Source organism: Myxine glutinosa, chromosome 7, assembly GCF_964187855.1.
Source record: "Myxine glutinosa chromosome 7, kmMyxGlut1.1, whole genome shotgun sequence".
In the NCBI taxonomy this organism is placed as follows: Eukaryota; Metazoa; Chordata; class Myxini; order Myxiniformes; family Myxinidae; genus Myxine; species Myxine glutinosa.
This window is the reverse complement of record NC_136267.1, coordinates 93454559-93469861: the sequence shown is the minus strand read 5'-3', so window position 1 is coordinate 93469861 and position 15303 is coordinate 93454559. Positions and strand designations below refer to the sequence as shown.

The 15303-nt window shown below is 43.3% G+C and overlaps 1 protein-coding gene across 3 annotated transcripts in view; it reads right to left on the bottom strand.

The window, feature by feature from the left end:
• Positions 1-14569, bottom strand: part of WDR37 (WD repeat domain 37) — a 238826-nt gene extending 224257 nt beyond the window's left edge. The window contains exon 1 of one of the 3 annotated variants that reach the window (XM_078782006.1): positions 14400-14569. The gene's annotated coding sequence lies outside the window, so the exon portion shown is untranslated. The remainder of the gene's footprint in view (positions 1-14399) is intronic. The other 2 variants (XM_078782007.1, XM_078782008.1) reach the window with 2 other exon arrangements.
• Between the last annotated feature and the right edge of the window lie 734 nt (positions 14570-15303).

Below are 15303 nucleotides of genomic sequence, written 5' to 3'. Positions count from 1 at the left end.
TCCAAAACTACACACACAATTTCAATGAAACTTGATCACAATCTTCATCACCCATGATGTACCAAAGTTTATTCAGGGCATTAAAAATATCAAGGTCTGAGGGGCTCTGTGGGGGGTTTGAGTGACCGTTGCTCTAGATCCAGGTAAGCTTCAGGACCTGCGGTTCTATTTTTTCATATCCCGGGGTGCATGCCCCAGGGGTGGGAACTTGGGGTCATAGAGGTCAAAAGGGGGAAATATTTTAACTCAAAGTTTGATATTGGGTCATTGCTGGTGGAACCTTTTGCCATTTCAACTTTGTTTTTGGTGCGAAGCGTGGGGATTTGCAATGGCGTGCCTTCAACTTCACTGGCGTGCCTTCAACTTCACTGTGACAGCTGTTGGCTGTTGTGAAAGTTTGTATAATACTGTTGCTTGAGGTGGACATCATAGGGTGAGTTCTTAAAAATGAAAGTTAGAAAAGTCATGCTCCTCACACTTAAAATTTGTTGTATGTATGAAAAACCCCTTGTAGTGAAATTTTAGGCCATTTAGACTAAATTTAGGGGTTGCACATGGAGTTTGTAATTTCACATATTCGGCTCGCATAAATGTTTGGAGTTGCTTATTTATTCTCCACTGCTATACCTGTGATTTTGACCATTACAGTTGACCTATGACCTTGCTATGTACTGCACATTTTGAAGTTGTTAAGTTAATTGAATACAGTACACTTGTACTCTGGTGTATGCAGTTGCTCTCATTGAAGAGTACAATCGTCTCCTGACGAGGGATGAACAGCAAACCCAGTATCTGCTTCAAGTTGTGACAGAACATCACAAGAGGTTTCCCGATTGCAGGAAATCAACGCTTATCGGGCACAAACATCGAGTGGCTGGCAACCATGAGTCACTGTGCAACCCCTAAAACTTGATGTATTCAAAAAATATTTCACAGGCAGAAGTTTTACATCAATACCAAAAATAAAGAAGCACCTTTAGAGGCCATTTTTCCCCACAGAGCGGAGCAGAGCGCAGTTAGTCGCCTCTTGTGACAGGGAATTACCAGTGAACTGGTACTCAATTTGCCGACCTCGGAAGGATGACAGGATGACTCAATACCAAAAATAAAGGTTAAGAGTGAAACAATTCCCAAAATTATTTTTGCCTTATGTAGCTAACAACCACCCTAATATAACATTCTCTCATCAAGTGGTTTCAATACCACGTACATGTGGAGTGTGGCCCCAGATAACCGAGTGGTGATCAGCCAATTTCAAAGCTGAGTCGGGAAAGGGAAGCCCTTCCAACGGTGGATATTGTTCTAGGTTTGCCTGATAAAGGAAAGAGGTATTCCTTCACTCAAACAATAACAAGGCGTTGAATAAAAACATGGCGTAGGAATACTAAATAAACAACACACCACTGTGACAGATGATGAAGGAACAAATATGTATGGGGCCTCAACAAGACAAAAGCTGCACACCAATCTTAACCTGACTATTGCAAGTTTGGTAATGACAGAGGGTTGGTAGGGATGTTGGGATTTGCAGACAAACTGTGTGTGGTGTGTGGTGTGTGTGAAAATGATTGAAAAATGCTGGGACGATCTCCACAACATCTTGTGTAAGTGTTGGTAGTGCCCAGCTAGATCTTGGGCACAATAACGCCCCCCCCCCCCCCCTCCTCCTACTCCTACTCCCGTAAAGAGTGGGAGCAATTTAAGATTTTTGCCTGTACACGTGCCACAGTGCAAGTGGTTTACTGGCCCCTGCTGCAGACAGGGGAGATTATTAGTCACGTAACAAAATATATTTGCCCCACCTGCCCCAAGGCCCCACCAAATAGCGGGTGTTTTTAGCATTGTAAGAAAGATTGATGGAATATCAACAGCTTATCGTAAATAGTAAATTTGTAACATTCCATCCCATCCATCCACCCCAATCCTCACACACTCTGTATGCTTTCCCTTCCGCTTCTCACTCAAACCCCGTAACCATAGAAACAAAAAGAAATTCAACACTCTCACAAACTAGGTACAGTGGGGTGCTTATACACAAACTAAAACGAGTCAATAGAAATAATTTGGGGAAGCCCTGGTGTGCAAGTCAAAAACCTTCTTACAAGATGGAAAAGAGAGTTGACAGAGGGTAAAAAAGGCAAAGTACAAACAGCAGGCTACATATGGACAAAACAAGCAATGGAAAAAATGAACAGATCTCGGCTCATGGAAGAGAACAGGAAGGAAAGGTGAGAGAGGCAGAAAGTGCGAGAGAGAGAGAATACACAAACTTGCTTGCTCATGATGTAGGCTCACATTGAGGGCTTTAGTGGTTGTGTCCCTCAACTATAGTTTTTTAATTGTACACCGTGTTTTTTTATATTAAAAGATCATTGTATCCACTTCACGTGACTGCTGGAACTACCTCCAAGATCAATGATGTTTTGATATGCACCAAAGCCAAGCTTGTGCCAGGTATCAACAAGCTATCCCCGATTATTCACCTTCCCAAATCCCAAGTCACCGTGAGATGTACATCCTAACTCAAGCATCTGGAATGAAACAACATTAAGATATAAAACATGGAAGAAAAAAGTGTATATATACAGTACTGTATATATCTACATTCTGCACAAGTAGTGTACAAAACAAATTCCTCATTACATAGTCTGCCCCTTTAAAAACACAATTGATTGTGAGCTTCAAGGCAAGCTCGCTCATGTCAATCTCATGGGGCGATTCACAACAAAAGAAACCTCCATCACCGCACTTCCATGAGCCTCGATTTCCTAAGATAGTTTACTCTGGGCTTTGCTGCCATGTTCTAGATTACAAGTTGTAACAACAAACTGAAAGGAATGGAATAATCATTTGATCCGCACTACAGGCGCAACAATTTGATCGAATATTCACCACTCAGACTTCACCACTCGGTCAGATCAGGTTTGAGCCAATGGGTGCAAGATTTAGGGATTTCCAAAGTCTACATAAGTCTAAGTCTAAGTCTACGTCTATGTCTACACAGCTGGTGTTGCCTTTACGGTTAGGGTGGCTGGCTGAAGATCTTAGGGTCGTGGGTTTGAACCCCTGTCGTGCCGTTAAATTAACACCAGGTGGGTTGACTCAGCCCGTCACCCTTCCGAGGTCGACAAAATGAGCACCAGCTTACTGGAACCAGGGGGCACAGCATCAGCGGCATAGCCGCACTCCCATCAATGATGCAACCAGCATCCACAGGCTGCATACAAAATGAATATGACCTCATGGAGGAATGAGAAGGTCTGCTCTGCATCACCTTTCATTTTTCTGTGATAATACTAATAGTAATACACAAAGGCATTGATCATTGTACACAAAACAGACGATATAATCTCTAGCAAAGAGGGGAAACAAATGGGATCCTCAGATATACCACTTTGTACGAGCAAAATTATTGCCAAATTATTATTATTTTGCCATATTATTTGGAAATTATTATTACCATATTGTACCTCAAGCTATCAAACCACCAACCCCTTCTCCCCCCCCCCCCCCCCCCCCAAAATGAATGGTTTGGTCCATTATGATCCACATCACAATGGACGTGTCCAAATAAGCTGGGAAGTGAGCATCACCAAGGGTGACATCCTGTCAAAACCAAGATAGGAGACCTCAAGAGATGGGGACACAAAGCCGGCTGTCCTGCCTGCACTTATCAATGGGTGTTACATTACATATTCCAAGGCACATTTGTCGACTACGAAGCTGAAGCTAACTATGCTCTTCGGCACCGAAACTGCATTTTCAGGCAGAACAATGAATCGTGTTGCATAGGACGGGACGAGGTTGAGGCAGGTGGAAACAACAAGGTGAAAGAAACAGGATTCGTGGCTGGCCATGTCGGTGTAGTTGGCGGTGTTCAAGGCGGGTGGTTTGCGATTGGCGTTTTAAACACAGGACAGGAAGCTTGAAATGTAGATAAGCGTAAACCACCCAACATTATACAGTATACGACTAAATAAAACAGCAAAACAAGCTGTGATTGTAAAACAAAACAAGCTGTGATTGTAAAACAAAACAAGCTGACAGGTAAAGACTAAAGTAAAACTAACGATTCCAAGGCCCAATGAAGGGTGTTTGGATGGGGAGAGGTGCGCTGGGTTCAGGCCCATCGCTATTTCATGGAGTTTGAAGTCAACCCGAAGCTTATTCGGTGATGAACGCGCCATAGCCATAAACACACACAATAAAGTCCAGGGGGAGGCCCCACGGCCCTGCCCGACCCCATCGGAAGCCGCCCCTATCTCAAGCATTCTGAGTATTGTGCTGCAATACATGTCCCCTACCGGCAGTCTGTCGTCCGGAAAACTGTTGGGGAAATTTCTAAAGTTCAAAGTGCCATAACTTTGTGAAAATGATCGAAATGTCGTGAAGTTCGCACTTGATCTGTAACTTATCATGAGGAAACCATGTACCAAGTTTGAAATCATTAGCATTAAGAGTTTAGAAAAAAAGTCCGGAAAACTGTTCTTTGCGTGACGGACTGACGGACTGACGGACTGACGGACTGACTGCAAACCTATAGTCCCCTCCGGTGTACACCGGTAGGGGACTAATAATGGAACCAGCAGCCGCAGGCTGCTTTCGAAACAACAACAACTGAAAGTATGCATCTTCTGTAATACCTTGTTTGTTGGTCTATTGGAAAGGGAATGGAAACAACAAACAGCTCATTGTCTCATGGTGTGCGCCTTCTCATGATTTGTTGAGCGAATCTGTTCGGTTTATCATCCGAAGTGTCTGCTGACTCATCTAACTTTGTCGGGGGTCCTTCCACCATGAATTGATCTCCTATTTGGAGATCTTCTTCTAGCGGGGTCACCCGTGGGAATCCCACGGGCATGGACGTGTGTGACATTTCGACATATTGAGTTAGATGCTGCACCTGCACATTCAGTTATATAAAATGGTTACTGGTAATTGATCGCATCCACAAATGATGTAATCCACACAATTTATGTACTTTACATAACGTTAATAGGAATACATGCCCGTGTAGCTGGGAAATACAGTTTGTTTGAAATAAATCACAAATATCAGAAGAAAGTTTTTTAAATTTAGAACTATTCTCAGAGTTAAACATCACCGTAATATTATGCGGTTGCTTCAACGTTTTCGGTGAATTATATGTCATTCCCATCTACACGGGCATGTATTCCTATTAATGTTATGTAAAGTACATAAATTGTGTGGATTACATCATTTGTGGATGTGATCAATTGCCAGTAACCATTTTATATAACTGAATGTGCAGGCGCAGCATGTAACTCAATATGTCGAAATGTCACACACATCCATGCCCGTGGGATTCCCGCATGGATGTGTATGGCGAATTTTAAATATATGTCGACTGTTATTTTAGGCGGTGTATTTTCGTTTATCATCATGGCGCGATTTAAAAAAATATATCTCTGCATTTTCCTCTCCAATACCTCCTCACACTTTACACACACACCGGCCCATGTTTACATATACACACACACACACATATACACCCACACACATATACACATACACACACACGTACATCGACACACATGCACACACACACACACACACACACACACACACACACATATGCACATATGCAAATATGTATACACATATGTATCCACATATACACATATATACATCTCCACACACACACACACACACACACACACACACACACACACACACACACACACACACACACACACACACACACACACACACACACACACACACACACACACACAAAAACAGACACACACACACACACACGTACAGACACATATACACACAAACACACACACACAGACATGTATATACACATACAACAACAACATGCATTTTAAGGCCATTTTCCCTGCTAGAGCGGGGGTTAGCCTACATACACATACACACACATATATACACACACACACATATTCACGCGCACACACACACACACACACACGTACACACACGTACACATGTCCCACATGTATATATCCCACATCCCACATGTATATACATGTTTAAAGTGTACGTGCCCTTCCCCCCTCCCCCGCCCGGCAACGCTGGGTACTTCTGCTGGTAACGAATAAAATAAAAACGAAGAAATAGGTGGAATTGGCTGAAATTCGCTCGGTGAATTCACGCGGTGTATTCGGTTCGGCTCGGTTCACTCGGTTTAAAGAAAAAGCGATAATGTCGACATGTTGCTGTCTGTGTCATGTTGGGCGGTGTATGATACTCGTTGGCTGTAGGGCGGTGTATGATACTTGTTGGCTGTTGGGCGGTGTTGTGCGGTGATATGGTGTATTTTAAAAAATATATCTCTGCATTTCCCCGCGTTGGTGACACCGAGTCGTTCTTCATCGATCGTCTCATTCATTTTGGAAATGGAAGTTTCCACGCAACGCATGAATTGTCACGATCCTCAAGAGGAATTTGTCTCGTAATCATCAAATGATAAATGGCAAGTAAATTATATTGTGGAAAATTAAAGATTTCAAATAAACCTATTTAAAGTGTATGCGCACATAACTAATAAAAAAAACGAAGAAATATCTCTCGGTAATTTCCTGAAACATATTTTACTTCCGGCTAATATGTTGAATGAAATAAAAACGAAGAAATATATGTCGGCATCATTGTTGACGTTTTTGTGACGACTATCATCAAACGAAATAGTAATATATCATAACGGAAAAGCAAAAGCGAATTTTTAATATATATCGACACATTGCCGGCGGTGTCATGTTGGGCGGTGTATGATACACCATGACGCGATTTTAAAAAATATATCTCTGCATTTTCCCGCGTGTGTGGATTGTTCTCAATTATTGCTGACACCGAGTCTAAAAGTAAAACCATCGATAAAAATGAAATCATATGGTGAGTTAGATTGGAGATAAAGGCGTGAGAGAGACTCAATGGCCTTGAAGTTACAGGCCTTTGAGAATTCATTTCGTTCTATAAACGGCAACTTTCATCGGATTTTCTTCCCGTTTTTTTTCAACCGAGTCTAAAACTATGTTAGCGACTGTGAAAAATGAAATGATTTATCGAATTTGATTTGAAATAAAACTGGGGGAGAGCAAGACACCACGGGCCTACAAAACAGGACTCAAAGCTATGCGAGTTAATAAAATGGTGGATATTTGTTTATAGCCACTCCCAGAATGGGTGGAGCTATGGGTGGAGCTACTCTGCAAACCGAGTAAGCCACACCCCGGACAGACACCCAACAGATAGACAGACAGACAGACAGAATCATCTACGGCTATTATATACACGGGCATGTATTCCTATTAACGTTATGTAAAGTACATAAATTGTGTGGATTACATCATTTGTGGATGCGATCAATTACCAGTAACCATTTTATATAACTGAATGTGCAGGTGCAGCATCTAACTCAATATGTCGAAATGTCACACACGTCCATGCCCGTGGAATTCCCACGGGTGACCCCGCTAGAAGAAGATCTCCAAATAGGAGATCAATTCATGGTGGAAGGACCCCCGACAAAGTTAGATGAGTCAGCAGACACTTCGGATGATAAACCGAACAGATTCGCTCAACAAATCATGAGAAGGCGCACACCATGAGACAATGAGCTGTTTGTTGTTTCCATTCCCTTTCCAATAGACCAACAAACAAGGTATTACAGAAGATGCATACTTTCAGTTGTTGTTGTTTCGAAAGCAGCCTGCGGCTGCTGGTTCCATTATTAGTCCCCTACCGGTGTACACCGGAGGGGACTATAGGTTTGCACTCCATCCCTCAGTCCGTCAGTCCGTCAGTCCGTCAGTCCGTCAGTCCGTCAGTCCGTCAGTCCGTCACGCAAAGAACAGTTTTCCGGACTTTTTTTCTAAACTCTTAATGCTAATGATTTCAAACTTGGTACATGGTTTCCTCATGATAAGTTACAGATCAAGTGCGAACTTCACGACATTTCGATCATTTTCACAAAGTTATGGCACTTTGAACTTTAGAAATTTCCCCAACAGTTTTCCGGACGACAGACTGCCGGTAGGGGACATGTATTGCAGCACAATACTCAGAATGCTTGTTTTGCCTGGGAATATACAAGGACACCCAAGGAACTTGTTTTTTCTGGAAACGCGGCTGTGCCGCTGATGCAGTGCCCATCTCCAGTAAGCGGGTACTCATTTTGCTGACCAGGAAAGGATGACAGGCTGAGTCAACCCACCTGGTGTTATTTCAACAGCACAACAGGTGCTTAAAACTCAAGTCCCGAGGATCTTAAGCCAGCCACCTTAACCGTTAAGCAATCACCAGGCTTCGCTTTCAGTAAGAAATCCTTTAATACAATTAGACATTCGATGTATTAAATGGACAGTTGAGAACGACCTTGTCACTCGTTATCACCTCCGTCACCGAAGGTGGATGGAGGTTATGCTTCACCCCTGTATGTTTGTTTCTGTCTGTCTGTGAACAAGATACCTCAAAGTTTTGGACAGATTTGGCTGAAATTTGGTGGAGACGTTGGGTATGTGACACAGACAAAGTAATTAAATTTTGGTGAAGATCCGGATCAAATTTTTTTAAAGGGATTTTCATCATTGAGAGAAAGAAGAAGAAAAAAAAACTATATATAGCACATCATCTCAAAAAGGTTGCGGACATATTCTGACGAAACTTAGTAGACAGTTTAGGTACGTGACAAGGAAGAATTGATTCAATTTTGGTGAAGATTCAAATCCAGATCTGGATCGGATAATTTAAGTGATTCTTCACCATTGGGAAATCGGGCTAAAAAACGATACATAGCAGGATATATCAAAATGTTATGGACGGATTTGGACGAAACTTGGTAGACAGGTTGTGTGTGTGTGACGAGGAAGAATCGATTCAATTTTCGTGAAGATCCCGATCCGGATCCGGCTAGTGTAATTTTTTAAGCGATTCTTCACCATTGAGAGATCGGATGAAAAGCAATATACAACATGATATTTTAAAAAGTTATGGACGAGTTATGACTAAATTGGTGGATGAGTTGGGTAAGTGACAAGAACAAGGCGATTAGGCTTTGGTTCAGGTCCGAATCCAGATTCGGCCTATTCGTGGGATACAAAACATAAATTGTTCAGCCTGGCGGAGGTATGCGCTCTACCGATTGCCGTTTAGTTATAGTTTGTACTCAAACCAGAGATAACACTTCTCTCCAACACTGGACATCAGGAAAATGTCAAAAAATAAAATAAAATAAAAAATATAAAAAAACTTTTCAAGGCTTGACTACTTCAACAGCTTAGAAGAAAAACCTACAGAAGGTGAAATACAAAAAGAGAGCGTTTCAAAAAAAATATGATCCCCCATCACAAGAATGCAAATGAGGCCGCACCGTACAGAACAACATCGTAAGCAGATGATGTTTTCCCAAAATTTCACCAAAAAAAAAGATACCCAACAATCTTTTATTTTTGTTTTGCTTTATCTTCACAAGGACAGATGTCACAAAACATCCAAATTCGGTTGGCTTGCTGTCTAAAAAGCCAAGGTTATTGGTGAGCGGTGTCGAAGAGCAGCCTTACAAGACCAACACACAACGACCCTCCAAACCACACGACGAAACGGAAATGCTTCTCTTTCAACAAAAGCCTTTTGGAAATGGCCGCAAACGGGAGTACGCACTCAAGCAAATGAGAGTCTATGGCCGGCTGCCTTTCACACTGAAACACATCGAATCCATTCAATGTCTCTGCGATCTCTCGCTGTCTGTCAAGTGGAATAAAAGACACCAATGCAGGCCGTTTGCGGTGCGAGGCAAGATAAAACACGAGGTGGACATCCGTCGGGCAAAGCCTCTGCGGAACACTTTGTGGCAACATCACATATCATGCGACTCTTCGCGTGTCAAGGTCAATTATGCATTACAATACGAGAATCTTCGGCACACATTCTAAGAGTAACCCCTACACTCGGCATGCGTGACAGTTCTCAAGTTATAACTTGCACTAACACCGTGCGGCTTTGTAACCGTGCTTCTGGGTACACATTTTTTATTACACCAAAAACTGTTCAGGGAGAGGTTTGCACCTACCATGCAGGATAAGGAAATTAGAGGACATTGTCATCCTTCTATGTGGATTACAAGGACAATTGATTAACCCGACCCCACAAAATAGGTATTTGCTCGTCTCCAAAACTACACACACAATTTCAATGAAACTTGATCACAATCTTCATCACCCATGATGTACCAAAGTTTATTCAGGGCATTAAAAATATCAAGGTCTGAGGGGCTCTGTGGGGGGTTTGAGTGACCGTTGCTCTAGATCCAGGTAAGCTTCAGGACCTGCGGTTCTATTTTTTCATATCCCGGGGTGCATGCCCCAGGGGTGGGAACTTGGGGTCATAGAGGTCAAAAGGGGGAAATATTTTAACTCAAAGTTTGATATTGGGTCATTGCTGGTGGAACCTTTTGCCATTTCAACTTTGTTTTTGGTGCGAAGCGTGGGGATTTGCAATGGCGTGCCTTCAACTTCACTGTCGTTGGCTGTTGTGAAAGTTTGTATAATACTGTTGCTTGAGGTGGACATCATAGGGTGAGTTCTTAAAAATGAAAGTTAGAAAAGTCATGCTCCTCACACTTAAAATTTGTTGTATGTATGAAAAACCCCTTGTAGTGAAATTTTAGGCCATTTAGACTAAATTTAGGGGTTGCACATGGAGTTTGTAATTTCACATATTCGGCTCGCATAAATGTTTGGAGTTGCTTATTTATTCTCCACTGCTATACCTGTGATTTTGACCATTACAGTTGACCTATGACCTTGCTATGTACTGCACATTTTGAAGTTGTTAAGTTAATTGAATACAGTACACTTGTACTCTGGTGTATGCAGTTGCTCTCATTGAAGAGTACAATCGTCTCCTGACGAGGGATGAACAGCAAACCCAGTATCTGCTTCAAGTTGTGACAGAACATCGCAAGAGGTTTCCCGATTGCAGGAAATCAACGCTTATCAGGCAAAAACATCGAGTGGCTGGCAACCATGAGTCACTGTGCAACCCCTAAAACTTGATGTATTCAAAAAATATTTCACAGGCAGAAGTTTTACATCAATACCAAAAATAAAGAAGCACCTTTAGAGGCCATTTTTCCCCACAGAGCGGAGCAGAGCGCAGTTAGTCGCCTCTTGCGACACAGGGAATTACCAGTGAACTGGTACTCAATTTGCCGACCTCGGAAGGATGACAGGCTGAGTCAATATCAAAAATAAAGGTTAGGAGTGAAACAATTCCCAAAATTATTTTTGCCTTATGTAGCTAACAACCACCCTAATATAACATTCTCTCATCAAGTGGTTTCAATACCACGTACATGTGGAGTGTGGCCCCAGATAACCGAGTGGTGATCAGCCAATTTCAAAGCTGAGTGCGGGAAAGGGAAGCCCTTCCAACGGTGGATATTGTTCTAGGTTTGCCTGATAAAGGAAAGAGGTATTCCTTCACTCAAACAATAACAAGGCGTTGAATAAAAACATGGCGTAGGAATACTAAATAAACAACACACCACTGTGACAGATGATGAAGGAACAAATATGTATGGGGCCTCAACAAGACAAAAGCTGAACACCGATCTTAACCTGACTATTGCAAGTTTGGTAATGACAGAGGGTTGGTAGGGATGTTGGGATTTGCAGACAAACTGTGTGTGGTGTGTGGTGTGTGCGAAAATGATTGAAAAATGCTGGGACGATCTCCACAACATTTTGTGTAAGTGTTGGTAGTGCCCAGCCAGATCTTGGGCACAATAACCCCCCCCCCCCCTCCTCCTACTCCTACTCCCGTAAAGAGTGGGAGCAATTTAAGATTTTTGCCTGTACACGTGCCACAGTGCAAGTGGTTTACTGGCCCCTGCTGCAGACAGGGGAGATTATTAGTCACGTAACAAAATATATTTGCCCCACCTGCCCCAAGGCCCCACCAAATAGCGGGTGTTTTTAGCATTGTAAGAAAGATTGATGGAATATCAACAGCTTTTCGTAAATAGTAAATTTGTAACATTCCATCCCATCCATCCACCCCAATCCTCACACACTCTGTATGCTTTCCCTTCCGCTTCTCACTCAAACCCCGTAACCATAGAAACAAAAAGAAATTCAACACTCTCACAAACTAGGTACAGTGGGGTGCTTATACACAAACTAAAACGAGTCAATAGAAATAATTTGGGGAAGCCCTGGTGTGCAAGTCAAAAACCTTCTTACAAGATGGAAAAGAGAGTTGACAGAGGGTAAAAAAGGCAAAGTACAAACAGCAGGCTACATATGGACAAAACAAGCAATGGAAAAAATGAACAGATCTCGGCTCATGGAAGAGAACAGGAAGGAAAGGTGAGAGAGGCAGAAAGTGCGAGAGAGAGAGAATACACAAACTTGCTTGCTCATGATGTAGGCTCACATTGAGGGCTTTAGTGGTTGTGTCCCTCAACTATAGTTTTTAAATTGTACACCATGTTTTTTTATATTAAAAGATAATTGTATCCACTTCACGTGACTGCTGGAACTACCTCCAAGATCAATGATGTTTTGATATGCACCAAAGCCAAGCTTGTGCCAGGTATCAACAAGCTATCCCCGATTATTCACCTTCCCAAATCCCAAGTCACCGTGAGATGTACATCCTAACTCAAGCATCTGGAATGAAACAACATTAAGATATAAAACATGGAAGAAAAAAGTGTATATATACAGTACTGTATATATCTACATTCTGCACAGGTAGTGTACAAAACAAATTCCTCATTACATAGTCTGCCCCTTTAAAAACACCATTGATTGTGAGCTTCAAGGCAAGCTCGCTCATGTCAATCTCATGGGGCGATTCACAACAAAAGAAACCTCCATCACCGCACTTCCATGAGCCTCGATTTCCTAAGATAGTTTACTCTGGGCTTTGCTGCCATGTTCTAGATTACAAGTTGTAACAACAAACTGAAAGGAATGGAATAATCATTTGATCCGCACTACAGGCGCAACAATTTGATCGAATATTCACCACTCAGACTTCACCACTCGGTCAGATCAGGTTTGAGCCAATGGGTGCAAGATTTAGGGATTTCCAAAGTCTACATAAGTCTAAGTCTAAGTCTACGTCTATGTCTACACAGCTGGTGTTGCCTTTACGGTTAGGGTGGCTGGCTGAAGATCTTAGGGTCGTGGGTTTGAACCCCCGTCGTGCCGTTAAATTAACACCAGGTGGGTTGACTCAGCCCGTCACCCTTCCGAGGTCGACAAAATGAGCACCAGCTTACTGGAACCAGGGGGCACAGCATCAGCGGCATAGCCGCACTCCCATCAATGATGCAACCAGCATCCACAGGCTGCATACAAAATGAATATGACCTCATGGAGGAATGAGAAGGTCTGCTCTGCATCACCTTTCATTTTTCTGTGATAATACTAATAGTAATACACAAAGGCATTGATCATTGTACACAAAACAGACGATATAATCTCTAGCAAAGAGGGGAAACAAATGGGATCCTCAGATATACCACTTTGTACGAGCAAAATTATTGCCAAATTATTATTATTTTGCCATATTATTTGGAAATTATTATTACCATATTGTACCTCAAGCTATCAAACCACCAACCCCTTCTCCCCCCCCCCCCCCCCCCCCCAAAATGAATGGTTTGGTCCATTATGATCCACATCACAATGGACGTGTCCAAATAAGCTGGGAAGTGAGCATCACCAAGGGTGACATCCTGTCAAAACCAAGATGGAGACCTCAAGAGATGGGGACACAAAGCCGGCTGTCCTGCCTGCACTTATCAATGGGTGTTACATTACATATTCCAAGGCACATTTGTCGACTACGAAGCTGAAGCTAACTATGCTCTTCGGCACCGAAACTGCATTTTCAGGCAGAACAATGAATCGTGTTGCATAGGACGGGACGAGGTTGAGGCAGGTGGAAACAACAAGGTGAAAGAAACAGGATTCGTGGCTGGCCATGTCGGTGTAGTTGGCGGTGTTCAAGGCGGGTGGTTTGCGATTGGCGTTTTAAACACAGGACAGGAAGCTTGAAATGTAGATAAGCGTAAACCACCCAACATTATACAGTATACGACTAAATAAAACAGCAAAACAAGCTGTGATTGTAAAACAAAACAAGCTGTGATTGTAAAACAAAACAAGCTGACAGGTAAAGACTAAAGTAAAACTAACGATTCCAAGGCCCAATGAAGGGTGTTTGGATGGGGAGAGGTGCGCTGGGTTCAGGCCCAGCGCTATTTCATGGAGTTTGAAGTCAACCCGAAGCTTATTCGGTGATGAACGCGCCATAGCCATAAACACACACAATAAAGTCCAGGGGGAGGCCCCACGGCCCTGCCCGACCCCATCGGAAGCCGCCCCTATCTCCCTCGTTACCTTGACGAGTCGGACCCCCTCAGGGTCACGAACGACCCCACCAATGGATGGCCCGGGGTTCGATAAATTAAATGATGCAAAGGAATGAACACCGAGGCAAAATAACACCACGAAAAGTCACCAAATCTGAGGAGGCCGCACCTTGCGAGTCCAGTGGACGCAGCGGGAATTACAAGATATTCCTTGTTTTCTTGGGAATTATTTTATAATAAAATTTCCGTGATTTCAAACCTATTAATGAACAATGAATCTGAACATAATGTAATTTTAATACTGAGCAAGACGGAGAAAATGTTTCGCCTCAAAACCATCTTCGGAACGTTCTATTTATTACGTATGAACCACGGGAAGGATGCCGAGTGGGATTTTGTCGTTCTCTTCCTCTTCCCTTTTTAAGGAGTGAGGTCAATATGAAAATGAATAATAATAGTGAATGGTGAGGCATGAGAAAAAATAATGAAGAGAGGAAAAGGGAGGGAAGGGGAGGGACGGGGAGGGAAAGGAATTAGAGGGAAGGGGAAGGGAAGAGAAGGGAGGAAGGGTGCGGAAGGGGAGAGAAGGGAGGGAAGGGTGGGGAAGGGGAGAGAAGGGAGGGAAGGGTGGGGAAGGGGAGAGAAGGGAGGGAAGGGTGGGGAAGGGGAGAGAAGGGAGGGAAGGTGGGGAAGGGGAGAGAAGGGAGGGAAGGTGGGGAAGGGGAGAGAAGGGGGGGAAGGGGAGAGAAGGGGGGGAAGGGGAGAGAAGGGGGGGAAGGGGAGAGAAGGGGGGGAAGGGGAGAGAAGGGGGGGAAGGGGGGAAGGGGAGGGAAGGGGGGAAGGGGAGGGAAGGGGGAGAAGGGTGAGGAAGGGGAGAGAAGGGGGAGAAGGGGAGAGAAGGGGAGGGAAGGGTGGGATGGGGAGAGAAGGGA